The 15,289-nt window shown below is 39.2% G+C and overlaps 1 protein-coding gene across 1 annotated transcript in view; it reads right to left on the reverse strand.

Annotated features, from left to right (window-relative positions):
• Positions 1-14,804, reverse strand: part of PLAGL1 (PLAG1 like zinc finger 1) — an 88,152-nt gene extending 73,348 nt beyond the window's left edge. Inside the window, exon 1 of the mRNA XM_061130326.1 lies at positions 14,694-14,804. The gene's annotated coding sequence lies outside the window, so the exon portion shown is untranslated. The remainder of the gene's footprint in view (positions 1-14,693) is intronic.
• Positions 14,805-15,289: the final 485 nt, after the last annotated feature.

Consider the following 15,289-nt stretch of genomic DNA (forward strand, 5'->3'; position numbering starts at 1 on the left):
TCTGATGCAAATGTTCTCTCAACCGTGGTGGCAGCTCTAAGGATAAATATATTTGTCAAAATTCAAGCATTGAGATTGGCTACATTTGTTTGGAAATTAAAACTGAACAGGATCCAGAAGAAATAACTCTACCAAGTATTATGAGGGTGTACAGAGCCAAAAAGAAAAAAAAAAAGGAGGGGGGCTTAATTTCAAAATAAAATCCACTATTAACAATTTCAAAGAGAAATTAGAAAAACAATGACTAGTCCATGCTGACTTTAGGTTACCATTGTAATTTGAGCTGCACCTATTCTAGTGAAATACACAATGAATGTTCCCTGAGATCCTGATACCTGACAATAGAAAAAGAAAAGAAGAACATCTGGATAAACTAGCTCTATTCTGGACAATTATCAGTTTGCCTCGTCCCTCTGCTGGGCTGCTAAGGTGTGGAGAATGTCAAGCAGTTGAAGGGAGCGGATCCTACAGAGCACACAGCATACGATGCCCACACAAGTGCAGGGCCAGCCACGCGGGGCTGTTTTCCCTCCATTAAAAAAAAAAAAAAAAATGTTCTGGCTTTAGAAGTTGGCAAAGAACCAAAAGACATTTTAAATAATAAAATAATCTCACCACCCAATTACAACTATTAATTTGCCTCCCACTGATTCCTTTCCATTTTTTATATCATGGAGATAATCTGGAATAGAAATGGTCTTGATTCTGGTCTAAACCTGAACACAAGCATCTTGCCCTGTCATTCATCTGTAAACATATGAGGAACTTCCTCTAAACATTATTTACACAGGTTACATAATAACCCATTATGTAGCTATATCACAGTGAAAGCCATCATTCCCCAATTATTGAACTTCTATATTGTTATCAACTTGTAAAATTGCCAAGAATGCAATAAATGCCTTTACATATAAAGCTTTCAACATAATTAAAATGACTTCCTTTGGAAGGTCAAGCCAAAGTTTGACACAAATGCCAAAAGCCATGAAAAATAAATTGATAAACTCAACCATATAGTAAAATCAAATTTTCTGCATGACAAAACACACGATAAGCAGAGTTAAAAGACAAGCTGGAACAGGGGCACGGGGGCACCATGACTCATGACAAAGGACTGATTTCCTTCATGTAGAGAGAGCTTCTACAGATCAGTACGGAAAAGACTACAACTCCATAGAAAGGCGAGCAGAGCATATGAACAGACACAGTTCCTTTAGTGAAGAATACAGAGACAGCTCTTAAATCTACTAAAACATGCTTCTCATCATAAGAGAAATGTCAAGTAAAACTATGCCGAGATTTTCCCACTTATCAGATTGGCAAAGATTCCAAGATTTTAACACACACGATGTTGTCAAGGGTTTGGAGAAAGGCACTGTCATTCCTCATGTATTACTGGTGAGAGTTTACACTGCCTTTGTGGAAAGCAACTGGACAGTATCAATCAAAAGTATAAATGTGGGGACTTCCCTGGTGGTCCAGTGGCTAAGACTCCACACTCCAGATGCAGGGGTCCTGGGTTTGGTCCTTGATCAAGGAACCAGATCCCACATGCCCCTACTAAGACCCAAAGCAGCCAAATTAAAAAAAAAAAAAAGTATAAATGTGTATACCCTTTGATCTCAGAATTCCAGTTCCAAGAATACATCCTGTAGCTAGACTAACACGCTATATGATGTATGAACAAGATAAGACAATAAAGCAAGGTTTACAAAACCAAAAGTCTGATCATACAGGACACGTTTCCATACATCCATGAATGACCAACACGTGAAAGATAATTCTGATACAACACAGGAAGTGAAGGACCACGTGCTATTATGGGAACACAGAACTGGGTCACTTAGCTCAGCTCAGAAGCAGAGTCAAATTTTCTAGAAGAAATTACTGTATAGATTAAGTAGAAAATAAAGACATCAGCTAATACAGGGATGAGCATAAAGGTGCTACGGCCTGAATGTTTGTGAAAGTGTTAGTCACTCAGTAGTGTCTGACTCTTTGTGACCCCATGGACTATAGCCCGCCAGGCTCCTCTGTCCATGGAATGCTCCAGGCAAGAATATTGGAGTGGGTAGCCATTCCCTTCTCCAGGAGAGCTTCCCAACCCAGTTCTCCTGCATTGCAGGCGGATTCTTTACCATCTTTACCAGGGAAGCTCCTGTGCCCTCACCCCAAATTCACATGTTGAAGTCCTCATCCCCACTATGATGGCATTTGGAGGTAGGGCTCTGGGGAGAGAATTAGGTTTTGATGAAGCCATGAAAGAAGAGCCACCAATGATGGGATTAATGCTCTTGCGAGAGGGTGATGAGACCAGAGCTCACTCTCTCTGCACGCACACACATAGAGGAAACTCTATGTGAAGATAAAACCAGGAAGAGGGCCCTCACCAGTAACCCATCCATTCTGGCACCCTGAGCTTGGACTTCCAGTCCCCAGAACTGTGAGAAATAACTGTTGGTTAGGCCACCCAGTCTATAGTAATCTGTTACAGCACCCCAAAGCAGCTAAGATGGAAACTGGTATCAAGGAGTTGGGTGCTGCTGTAACAAACACCTAAAAATATGGAAGGGGCATTGGGACTGGGCAATGGATGGAGGTTGGAAGAGTTCTGAGGTGCAATGCTAGAAAAAACCAATATTGCTATGAAGAGACTTTTGAAGAAGATTCTAGTGAGAGCTCAGAAAACAAAGAGCTGCAGAGAAAGCTTCTAGCTTATTAGAAAATATGTAAGTAATCACAACAGATGCTGGTGGAAATGTAAATGGCAAAAGCCTTTCTGATGAGGTCTCAGAGGGGAAGAACTCGCTATTGGACCAAGGAAGAAGGCAATCCTTGTTATAAAGTAACAAACAGCTTGGCTGAATTGTGTTCGTGTTTCTGTGTTTTGCAGAAGGTAGAATTTGCAAGTGATGAAACTGAGTATTTAGCTGAAAAGGTTTCAAAGCAAAATTTTGAAGGATCTGCTGGGTTACTGCTGATGCCTTACAGTAAAACGTGAAAAGAGATAAATGAATTTAAGAAAAAAAAAATGTTAAGCAAAAAGGAACAAAGAATTTAAAGATTTGGAAGAGTCTCAGCCTGTTCATATTGAAAAAAAAAAAAAAGAGAGAGTATGTTTGGAGAGAACACTGTGTCTGGCTGACCGTTTGATAAGGAGATTCGTATGGGTGTGAACCATGGACCTCACCTAATCAGCCACCCCAGCAGGATCACTGCCAGTTTTAACTGAAGGGGGAAGAGATGGGACAAAATAAAGGCAGGCCGTCAGACTCAGCTCCCATAGGACCTGACTGTAGAGTTCGTTCGTTGTAATCACACACTATTCTCTAAGACGAGAGAGAAAGGAGGACACTTCAACAAGATTAAGAGATTATCAGGGCTGCCATTCCCACCACAGACCTAGAGTACGTGGGCCCAGAGAGGGCCAGGCTGCCCCCACCTAGGTTTCAAAGGGTGGGCCCACTGCCTAGCAGAGCTGTGTGGGTGAGGCTGGCCCAGAATGGCAGGGACACAGTTCCAACCTAACATAGCAGCAGAGTCAGGACTATTGCTCCAGTGGGTTCAGCTGATACCACACCCACTCTTAAAGGACTATTCTCAAACCTTAAGGTCCAACGGTGGAGAAGGAAATGGAAACCCACTCCAGTATTCTTGCCTGCAAAAGCCCATGGACGTAGGGACCTGGCATGCTATAGTCCATGAGGTCTCGAAAGAGTCAGACATGACTCAGTGACTATAAACACAACAACGCAAGCCTTAGTAGGTTATGAGCTTACTTGAGACCCACTTTCCCTCCTTCTTTCTGATGTCTCCCTTTGGGGATGGGAAAGTACATCTTACATCTGTCTCACCATGGTAGTTTGGGGGCACAAAACTTGGTTTGTGGCTGGAGAGGCATTTTTACCTCAGACTGAATCATATTTCAGGTCTCATCCACAGTAGATTCAGATGATATTTACATAAGACTCCGGATTTTAGAGCTAATGCTGAAATAGATAAGACTTTTGGAGCTCTTGGGATGGAATAAATATATTTTGCATGTAAGAAGTATATTAATTTGGGGGTGGGCAGAGGCAGATATCCCATGGATGGGGGAGTCTGGCAGGCTGCAGTCCGTAGGGTCACAGAGAGTCAGACATGACTAGAGCAACTTAGCACACAGCAGGCACACAGAGGCAGAATGCTATGGATTGAATGTTTGTGTCTTCCTGAAATTCATATATTGAAGGTCTAACCTCCAAATAGGGGCTTCCCTGGTGGCTCAGATGGTAAGGAATCTACCTGCAATACAGGAGACCCAGGTTTGATCCCCAGGTTGGGAAGATTTCCTGGAAAAGGGAATGGCTACCTACTCTAGTAGTCTTGCCTGGAAAATTCACGGACAGGAGAGCCTGTTGGGCTACAGTCCATGGGGTCACAAAGAATCGGACACAACTGAGTGACTAACTCTTAAACTTTCAAATGTGATATTTGGAGGTTTGCGGAAAGAATTATTTACATGGGGTCATGAGGGTAGAGCACTTATGATATAGGATTATCAAAAAAATTTAAGGGGATTAATGAGAGCTCTGGAGGCTCAGTGGTAAAGAATCCTCCTGCTAATGCAGGAGACATAGGTTCAATCTCTGGGTCAGGAAGACCCCCTTGAAAAAGGAAATGGCAACCCACTCCAGTACTCTTGCCTGGGAAATCCCATGGACAGAGGAGCCTGGTGAGCTGCAATCCATGGGGTCGCAAGAGTCGGACACTAAACAACAACAGCAAGGAGACCACGCTCATTCTCTGGGTGTAAGCACTAGCAGAGACTATGTGAGGACATGATCAAGAAGAGTCCTCATCAAAAACACAAACGTGCTGGCACTTGGACTCATCTTGGATTTCCAGCCTCCAGAACAGTGGAAAATAGTTTGCTGTTTAAGCCACCAGCCCATAGTAATCTGTTATAACAGCCCACACTACACATTAGGTAAAAGGAACACCATAAGAAGTGCAGAGATATGTATGTGACATGATATCTACAGGGAACTATTCACTGTTTGTTATTGCTAAACCCGAAATACATGAAAACTGGCGAGAGATAATGCTAAAGAGCAACTGAGGGATCAGCCCAGACTTGAGACCTATGGAACTGTGAAGTAATAAATGTTTTAAACCACTAAATTTATGTGAATTTGGTACAGCAGCAATAGAAACTAGTATCAACTTTGGTGCCTAGAAGTGGTATGCTGTTATAGAAAATACCTAAAAATATGGGATAGCCTTGGAATCAGGCAGTTGGTGCAGGCTGAAAGAATTTTGAAAAATAATGATAGAAGAAACCTAGATAGCCTTAGACTGTTGGTAAGAATACAGTCACTAAAGGTGCCACTGGTGAGGACTCAGAAGGAAATGAGGAACACGTTACTAGAAATACAGAAAGTAACACCTGAAATTGATCCATGAGTACAACACAGCCTATCAAATCCCAGCTAATTTCAATGCAGAAATTGAGAAGCAGTTCCTAAAATTCATGTGGAAATTCAAGGGAACTGGAATTATCAAAACAATCTTGCAAAACAAGATCAAAGTTTGAGGGCTCAGTGGTCCTAATTTCAAAACTTACTATAAAGGTACAGCAATCAAGACAAGGTGGTACTCACAAAAGACCTAGACAAAGACCAACAGAATAGAACTGAAGGTCCAAATATAAATCCATGTGTCTATGGCCAGTTGGCCTTGTTTTTTTTTTTTTTTAAGAGTACCAAGTCAATTAACTGGAGGGAAAAAAAGAGTTTTTTTTCCCAACAAATGGACAAATAAAATATGACATACCCATGTAAAGAAATATTATTTGGGAATAAAAAATGAGGTACTAATGCATGCTACAGCAGGGATGACTTTTGAAAACATTAAGCTATGTAAAAAAAAAATCAGTCACAAAAATTACATCGTGTATGATTCCATTTATTTGAAATTCTTAGAATAAGCAAGTATAGAGAGACAAAATAGATTAGTAATTGCATAGGGCTGGAGGGGTAGAAGGATTGAAGGTGATGACTAAGGGGTATGAGGTTTCATTTTTAGGTAATGAAAATGATTAAGGTGATAGATCTACAACCCTATGAATATACTGAAAGTCGAAAATGTACACTATAAATAAGTGAACTGTATGGCATACAAATTATATCTAAGTTGTTTTAAGAAAAAACAGAAAAAGAAAACCACATCAAGACTACACACATCATAATCAAATTGCTGGAAATCAGAAACAAAAAATTTTCAAAAGCAGCTAAAGGAGGGAGAAAAGACATAAAGAAAATGAAAAGACAAAACACAAATTTGGAAATTGGCTTACTGTCTCAGAATTATAAAGGACTACTACAAACAAATGAAATAGACAATCCAAAACAAAACCCAGCAAAACATTTAATGGGCATTTCACTGAAAAATAAACCAATATAATCCAGAAATAAATGAAAAGATGGTTGACCTCATCAGTTATCTGATAAGGTAATTTAAAATGTCAGATACTGGGAATTCCCTGGCAGTCAAGTGGTTAGGACTTGGCACTTTCACTGCAGTGGCCTGGGTTCAATCCCTGGTTGGGAAATTGAGATCTTATAAGTTGCATGGCACAGTCAAATAAAATAAAATATCAGACACCACTTCACATCCCCAAATATAAAAGTCTGAATTTACTTTTCTAGAATCCTAGAAAAACTTGTGTATATGTATGCCAAGATACACATACAAGAATGCTTAGAGCAAACCCGTTTAGAATAGCAAAAGGTCCAAATATTTGTCAACAGGAAAATGAATAAATTATAGCATATAATGACATTCTTTATGCCAATAAAAATGGATGAAACTACAGTTTGGTTCAAAAAAGCAAACCTCTCTATAATTTATATTGTATAATTCCACTTATAAAGTTCAACAATATACAAAAGTAAATATGTACAAATATTAAGTAAATCTATGAAGAAAAGTAAAAGAATGATCAACATAAAAAGCTGTATAGTGACAACGCTCAGAGAGAAGTGAGGAGAGAAGGATTTAGGGAAGGACAAGAAGATTTCCCAGATGGCTCAGCAGGTCAAGAATCTGCTTATAATTCAGGAGACTTGGGTTTGATCCCTGGATAGGGAAGATCCCCTGAAGGAGGGCATGGCAGCCCACTACAGTATTATTGCTGGGAAAGTCCCATGAACAGAGAAGCCTGGCAGGCTACAGTCCATGGGGTCGCAAAGAATTGGACAGAACTGAAGCAACTCAACCTACATGGGACTCAAGTCAAAAAGTACTCACTACCTCAGGTTTCAGAGAAGTCAAAATAGAAAACAGTTTATAATTTTGTATCTAGTGAATATCTCATTAAAAAAAAACAATTTCTACAAAGACAATAAAAGCAAATAGAAGAGGAAGAAGTACAGAGAGTTAACCTTGAATAATCTTTAAAATATTTGAGAGGGAAGAGGAAAGAGAATACAGTAGTTAAAAAAGGACCAGGGTCAAGAGAATGTTTGGCTTCATTCTTTTCCAGAAGAAGAAATGGTTCAGCAAACATATGGGTTAAGGAATGAAAATCAAAGAGATTTAGAGATTAGTAGGTTAATGGTGGTAGTAGTAACAGTAGGAATGGTAGAAACTAACATTCACTGAGAGCTTGTACCGGAGGCAAAGCCCCTTAACTGCCTTAACTTATGGTGTGCTCGCAATAAGATAAGCGCTTATTTCTAGCCCCATTTTTCAAATGGATGCACATAGAAGATAAGCAGTATGTCCATGCCCCCACATTTAGAAAGTACAAAACCATATTTCAAACTGGTAGACTTTGCCTCCAGAGCCGGGATTTTTATGAAGGAGAAGGTGTAACTGAGGGAGCAAAGTCCTGGAGGAGAGAAGTCAGGCCTTAACCAATACTGGAGTGGGTAGCCTTTCCCTTCTCCAGGGGATCTTCCCAACCCAGGGATCAAACGCAGGTCTCCCACATTGCAGGCAGATTCTTTACCAGCTGAGCCACCAAGGAAGCCCAAGAATACTGGAGAGGGTAGCCTATCCCTTCTCCAGCGGATCTTCCCAACTCAGGAATTGAACCGGGGTCTCTCGCATTGCAGGCAGATTCTTTACCAACTGAGCTATCAGGGAAGCCCCTGAGGCTGGAGAAGAGATGAATAAATAGCAGGGGTGGGGAGAAGCAGGAAAGGGGAAAAAGCACTTCACAATCTATAGACATTTTTTTTTTCTATAATAAAGTAGGCGGTCAGGTTGTTTGCTGGGGGGGTGCGGTATAGGTGGGGTGAACTAAAAATACTTATGTACTGGAAGAATGAATGGCACTGAGACCATTCAAGGAAGGAGACATTCACATCCCTATGATACACTATTCTAGAACATTCCATTGTAGGAAATGCTAGATACAACCTCCTGCACTAATTATTAGTTAGTTCTGCTTTTGCTTTCTCTTGACCTTGACTAGTTGAACTCAGGTACATTCAAAGTGCCCATAATGCAATCCCACTGGAAGGTATCTAATACCAACAAAAAGGGCTTGCTCAGCTTTCCTGCCCAGAACCGTCCTCAAAGAAATTTTCTTTTGTATGTCGCTCTCCTGTCCTCTGCCTGAGGAGAGAAAAACATCTCTATACTCTTTTAAGCGTAGCCTTTCTTCTGTGCTTCTGTCTCCATAATTAGATTATAAGCTTACTCTAGGGAATAAGTTCATGCCTTGCAAAGAATAAGCAAATAATATTTCAATACATCTCTGTCTTGGTCATCTCAATAATGAAAATTCTACACATATCTCTAAAATAAATGACCATATAGAAAGATAGTTTTTTTTTTTTTCCTAATGTGCCTCCAAGGATGTATTTATAAACATAATTAAAACTCTAAAAATTTGCAGCTTTTTTTTTAGCAATAAGCTTTTACCTTTCCAAAGATAGTCTAATCCCTACCCAAATTATTGCAAATTTCAAGTTAGTAATTTTTCCTATAATCTACATAAGTATATAAAAAAATAAATTGTAGTCTTCAAGTGATTTCAAGTGGGTGAGGCTATTTTTTGTCCGAGGCCTACCACAAACACTTTCTTGAAGAACAAATAACTGTGATCTGATGGGGGTGTGTGTGTGTTCATATATGTAGGTGTGTGTGCACACACTCAGATGTGTCCAGTTCTTTGCAACCCCATGAACTGTAGCCCACCAGGCTCCTCTGTGTACGGAATTTCCCAGGAAAGAATACCAGAGTGGGTTGCCATTTCTTTCTCCAGGGGATATCCCAGGATTGAACCCACATCTCTTGCATCTCCTGCATTGTCAGGCAGATTCTTAACCACTACTTCCTAAGAAAAACCTCAATTTAGGAAACTGTATGTGTTACTTTTTTCTTTTTAACAAATAATATCTTCAGGTAAAATCTACTAACATTTAGAAACTAAATGAAAAAAATAAAATATTAAATCAGTTCTCAACTTACTATGTAATATTTAACAACTCTATTAAAGTCTAATCAACCATAGACTTTATCATTATCAGATAATGTATAGGAGATTGCCCCAAGTATTTATTTCCTCAAATTTCTCTATGTGCCATGCAATTAAATTACAAAGCAAATATGTTTCAAAAAATAATGAAACCACTCAATACTGGAAACTGCAATAAAAGTATAGGACACAGGGTAACCAGTAACTGCAACATGTGTGTTTAAAGAAAAAAATCTGTTCAGGCATATTCTCAGGTGCCAGATAATTTCCACTACCACTTTCATCACACAAATTCTACTTTATTGCTCTGAATGCTTTAAGTAAACAACACCCACATTCAAATGATAGCTAAGGGTAACCATACATCTTTTTTCATAAACTTCATTTTTGTCACAAACACTATCTCACCTGATGCCCTTTAAACCATTGTTTCAAATGTTTTTGACCACAACCAATGGCAAGGAAAAAATTTCATGTTGCAACCTAATAGAAACATATAATCAAGGAATAAAAGTTTTACATATTTAGCGGACTAGTTGTGATGTACTCTAAGATTAAAAAAAACAAGTTTTCTTAATATTGGTTTCATTCTACCAAATTAAAACCCTGAGATTTGGAAAAATACTGCTTCAATTTCTTTATTTCACTCATGTTATTTTTAACAGCATGAGCCTAGGTTCTGTTCAAAAAATGAATACGACTTGCCCAAGGCCCTAGGACACCCTCATGGACAGAGTATCTCTCAGCATCCACACCATTCCACACAGGATCGAAAGCAATGGACCACAAACAAGGGGAGAACAAAGGAAAGGCAGACAGAACTGCCCTGCTGATCGACAATCAGGGTCCCCCAAATTACATGAAACAGTGTGGTGCAAAGGTTAGAACAGAAAACTTAGAATCAAGTCCCAAATCTACCACATAAGGCAAGACACTTTGGAGAGATTTAATTTTCTCATCCATATTAAATAACATAGGGTAGGGGCCCAGTCTCATGCCCATAACTCCACTCCTAGAGTCTAGAACAGTGCTTGGCAGGTGGTAGGTGCACGGTAGATATTATTAAATGAATGAATGCATGAATAAATATCTTGTTCATCTGGTTGTAAGCAGGATGTCATCCAAATACGTGATTTTGTTTTTAATTCAGTCTGAAATAATTGGAGAAACAGTATGCTGGCAGCTTCTCATTACTCTGATTAATTAAGCACGTCCCTCTTTTTCCAAGAAAAAAAGGTGGGGTCAGCGGAGGGTTGGAATGACATGTTCTGTATTTTTTTCTTCTCCACCTGCTATTCCTTATGAATATAAATAGTATGTGTACCCCTCTCTCTACATGCATATATGTGCAACACTGGTACCTTTTAAACTACAAATGTAAAAATCGAGCTACCCACCGTCATGCATGTAAGTCATTTAACTCTCTAGGTGTCAAAAATTAAAAGGATTAAAGAGGGTCACATAAAGAAATTCTAAGTCATAGTAGTCAATTTTTCAGCTTAACATCAATCCTGGTAAATATTTCTATAAAGAAGGATGAAATTATTTTAACTGATGCTCAATCAGATTGAATTATCCTTATTATCTATAACCTCACATTGCCCAAATAAACAAATTAGTCCTTTATTTCATTAGTCATTAATTCCTCGGTTCTTTCAAGTATGGTATCATGCCAGCTTCTATGAGGAATACAAAAGATTCCAGTCCTTCCAATCTCAACATGACTTATTATGAAACTATCCACTAACTATATTAAAAAAATAAAATATTATCTGATTAAGTATAATCTTCCCTGGTGGCTCAGATGGTAAGGAATATGCCTGCACTGCAGGAGATCCGGGTTTGATCCCTGGGTTGGAAAGATACCCTGGTGAAGGGAATGGCAATCCACTCCGGTGTTCTTGCCCGGAGAACTCCATGGACAGAGGAGCCTAGCAGGCTACAGTCCATGGGGTCTCAAAGAGTCAGACACGACTGACCGACTAGCACACACACATATTATTGGACTAGGAAATGGCAACCCACTCCAGTGTTCTTGCCTGGAAAATTCCATGGACAGCGGAGCCTGTGGGCTACAGTCCATGGGGTGGCAAAAAGTAGGATACAACTGAGCACACACACCATACAGCAGAGTTTAAGAGATCTGGACAGAAAAATGTTTACCTTCATAACTTATTATCTAAAAGTCCAGATTTCAGGGACAGCAAATAAATGGCAAGTGATTAGCCATTTTCTTCATCCTCTAGTATCCATGTCAGGCTAATTATTGGAACTTAGGTATGACCTCTCTCAACACATCTCTCTAGCCACAATCAAAGATGATGAAACTTATTTTTCATCTCTAGGCTCAGGCCTTGAAAGGGCTAGAGAAAAGTATTTGCTTACATTATCTATCACATGAACCCTGTCCAACTACACACCAAAAGAACACCATCAACTTCTAAATCCATCAAAGAAGGGGCATTCATTTCTCTACATGGTCTAACAAAATGATATTAGTTTTACTTTAAGTCTTAAATTACTTATGTCAAATGGTGATTATATCTATAAATCCAACAAAGATATTTTACAATCATAAAGGCGCATTCCATAACAAATAATATACATGAAATTATGAAAATTAATGTGTTCATTAAACAATACAAGAGTACCTAAAGTAGAAATTACAAATTTACTGACCCTTCTTATAGTTCAGTCCCTAGAGGTAGCCATGATTAAGTTTGGTGTATGTTCTTCAAGCTTCTTTATGAGATATACTAGAGCTACTTTCTTTACAATATATTCCTGGCAAACTTAATTTGTAAATGAAATATAGTATTTAAATAATAGATGACTGATAATGCAAACTTTAAAGACATTTAATTTTGTTTTAGTGCCATTTCATATCTAACACAGATTAGAGTCCCAATGAAACATGGGAAAAATGCATTAAACCCAGTGCTTTTTCAACATGAAAGATGTCCCAAATACATATTTCATCTTTCATAATGAAAGATTCCACCCAAATCTTGTCAAAGCTCAAAAAGATGGAATTTTCAATTGAAAAACATCCTGAACAGATGGTGGTACCACATAGATTGAAAAAGAAATATCTAATTTGTGTTTATATGAGAAATGCGAAATTTGAGAAACGTGCACTGAGAGGCACATCAGTACATATTCATGAAAACACACTTGCCCTAAAGCACAGGTTGTTCAGCAGAGAAGGAAGCTTGGTAAGAGCTTAGTTTAACACTTTCATTTTACATATAAGGAAGCAGACTCAAAGGTCACAAAGCCAAGAACACAGGCAGACCAGAACCGCAACCCACCATCTCTTGCTGTAGAAAACCTGTGCTGCCTCGGCATTCACTAACGTGAGGAATTGTCTTATGTAGATGACAGTGGGGTTTTTTTGTTATTTTTTTTTTTTTTTTAATGGTTTAAACACAATTGCCTCTGTTTCCAAGTCTGGCTTCTTAGCATCCTGGGTGCCTCTATCTTAGGACCCCCAGCTGCCCCCAAGCCTACAATTCTTTCCTCCCCACTCCAAGCTGGATTCTACAGTCTCTTCGATTAGCGCTCCACCTACCGCTGGTCTGTCTGCACTCTGTCCAGAGCCCTGCCCTTCACATTCACCCTTAGCAAAGTCTTGAGGCTCAAAAATAAGAAATGTAGATGTACACATCTCCAGATTGGGGGCCACAATTGTCAGAGAAATTCTAAGTGGCTCTAGGAAAACTAAATGTACAGTTCTTTTATTAAGGATAAGGATAATCAGGCCTAGGAGAGAGCATCTGATCCTCACAATTACCCAGCCAATGTCTTGACTCCAATACCCCCAAATATGGGGCAGCCCTATAATTTCAAAGGCTAACATTTAACCTTTGAAAATTCACATAATACTGGCACTGAAAACAGCTAACTCCTTTTCATAACAATATATCAAAAGCTCAACAAAGAAAACAGACAAAAATTCAACAGAATTTGAAGTTAAAGAAGCAACGTGGTAAAAGACTATTTGTTTTACTTTTCCCTCATCTCTTCTCCTGATCCACACCCACCTTTGAGCTCTCTGGAACAACCTAGAATTCAGCGAACCAGTTTGAGAACCACCACCTTAGTATCTTTTGACACATTCACCTTCATTAAGCAATGTCAACACCCACATAAGGCAGGGTAAATGACGTGTGTAAAAACACTGTAAATTGATAAGAATGGAAAATGTTCTATTTACCTTGTGGCTGAAAACTTCATGCTCTTTTCCCCAAACATTAATGAACTATTTATAAATATCATGTTGGTACAAAAGTAATTAAGGTTTTGCATTGTTGAACTCTGCTGTTTGATATTAGAATACATTCTTAAATAAATGTGGTTGCTATTCATCATTTTAATGCACATTTCTCACTTTATGTTCTTTTGCTAATGACTTATTTCTTATTTCATGTTTTAGACTAGGGAAATGTTCTACAAAAAGCGAACTCAAGCAATTTTCTTATTCAAATTCAAAATGGGTCATAAAGCAGTAGAGACAACTCACAACATCAACACTTTTGGCCCAGGAACAGCTAACGAACGTACAGTTCAGTGGTGGTTCAAGAAGTTTTGCAAAGGAGATGAGAGCCTTGAAGATGAGGAACAGAGTGGCCAGCCATCAGAAACTGACAACCACCAATAACTATATGAGAAGTTGCCAAAGAACTCAACATCGACCATTCTGTGGTCGTTCGGCATTTGAAACAAACTTGAAAGGTGAAAAAGCTCGATAAGTGGGTGCCTCACGAGCTGACCACAAATCCAAAAAATCCTCATTATAAAGTGTCATCTTCTCTTATTTTACACAACAAGGAACCATTTCTCCATCAGACTGTGACATGTGATGACAAGTGGATATTATACGACAACCGGTGTTGACCAGCTCAGTAGTTGGACCAAGAAGAAGCTGCAAAGCACTTCCCAAAGCCCAATTTGCACCAAAAAACGGTCATGGTCACTGTCTGGTGGTCTGCTGTCAGAATGATCTACTACAGCTTTCTGAATCCTAGTGAAACCGTTACATCTGAGAAGCATGCTCAACAAATTGATGAGATGCACCGGAAACTGCAATGCTTGCAGCCATCTCTGATCAACAGAAAGAGCCCAATTCTTCTCCATGGCAACACCTGACCACAAGACACACAACCAAGACTTCAAAAGTTGAACATATTGGGCTACGAAGTTTTGCCTCATCTGCCATACTCACCCAACCTCTCGGCAACCAGCTACCACTTCTTCAAGCATCTTGACAACTTTTTGCAGGGAAAACGCTTCCACAGCCAGCAGGAGGCAGAAAATGCTTTCCAAGAGTTGGCTGAATCCTGAAGCATGGATTTTGATGCTACAGGAATAAAGAAACTTATTTCTCATTGGCAAAAATGTGTTGATTGTAATGGTTCCTATTTTGATTCATAAAGATATGTCTGAGCCTATTTATAAGATTTAAAATTCACAGTCTCAAACTGCAATTACTTTTTCACCAACCTAATACCTTGTTCTATATGGGATAATATGCATATTAAAAAACAATTTTTTTCCCCTTATCACAGATGCAGCCCACCTGTGTTCCTGGCCAAGGTCTATCTCATCCATGGCAGGAGGAGGGCACACCCCAGCACCAGATCCTCAGGTATGCTACCCAGAGAACTGTACCCTTTCCTGACCCAGGTGCCACCTCTCAACAAACCCCCCAAATTCCAAACCTTCAAGCTGCTGAGGATACTATTTTCCCTTTGGTCCTCCTCCCAAAAAAACTCCACAAAAATTAGCTTCATCAGCTCATGCTTTTAGCCCCTCTCCCCA

Source organism: Dama dama, chromosome 26 (genome assembly GCF_033118175.1).
Source record: "Dama dama isolate Ldn47 chromosome 26, ASM3311817v1, whole genome shotgun sequence".
Lineage (NCBI taxonomy): Eukaryota > Metazoa > Chordata > Mammalia > Artiodactyla > Cervidae > Dama > Dama dama.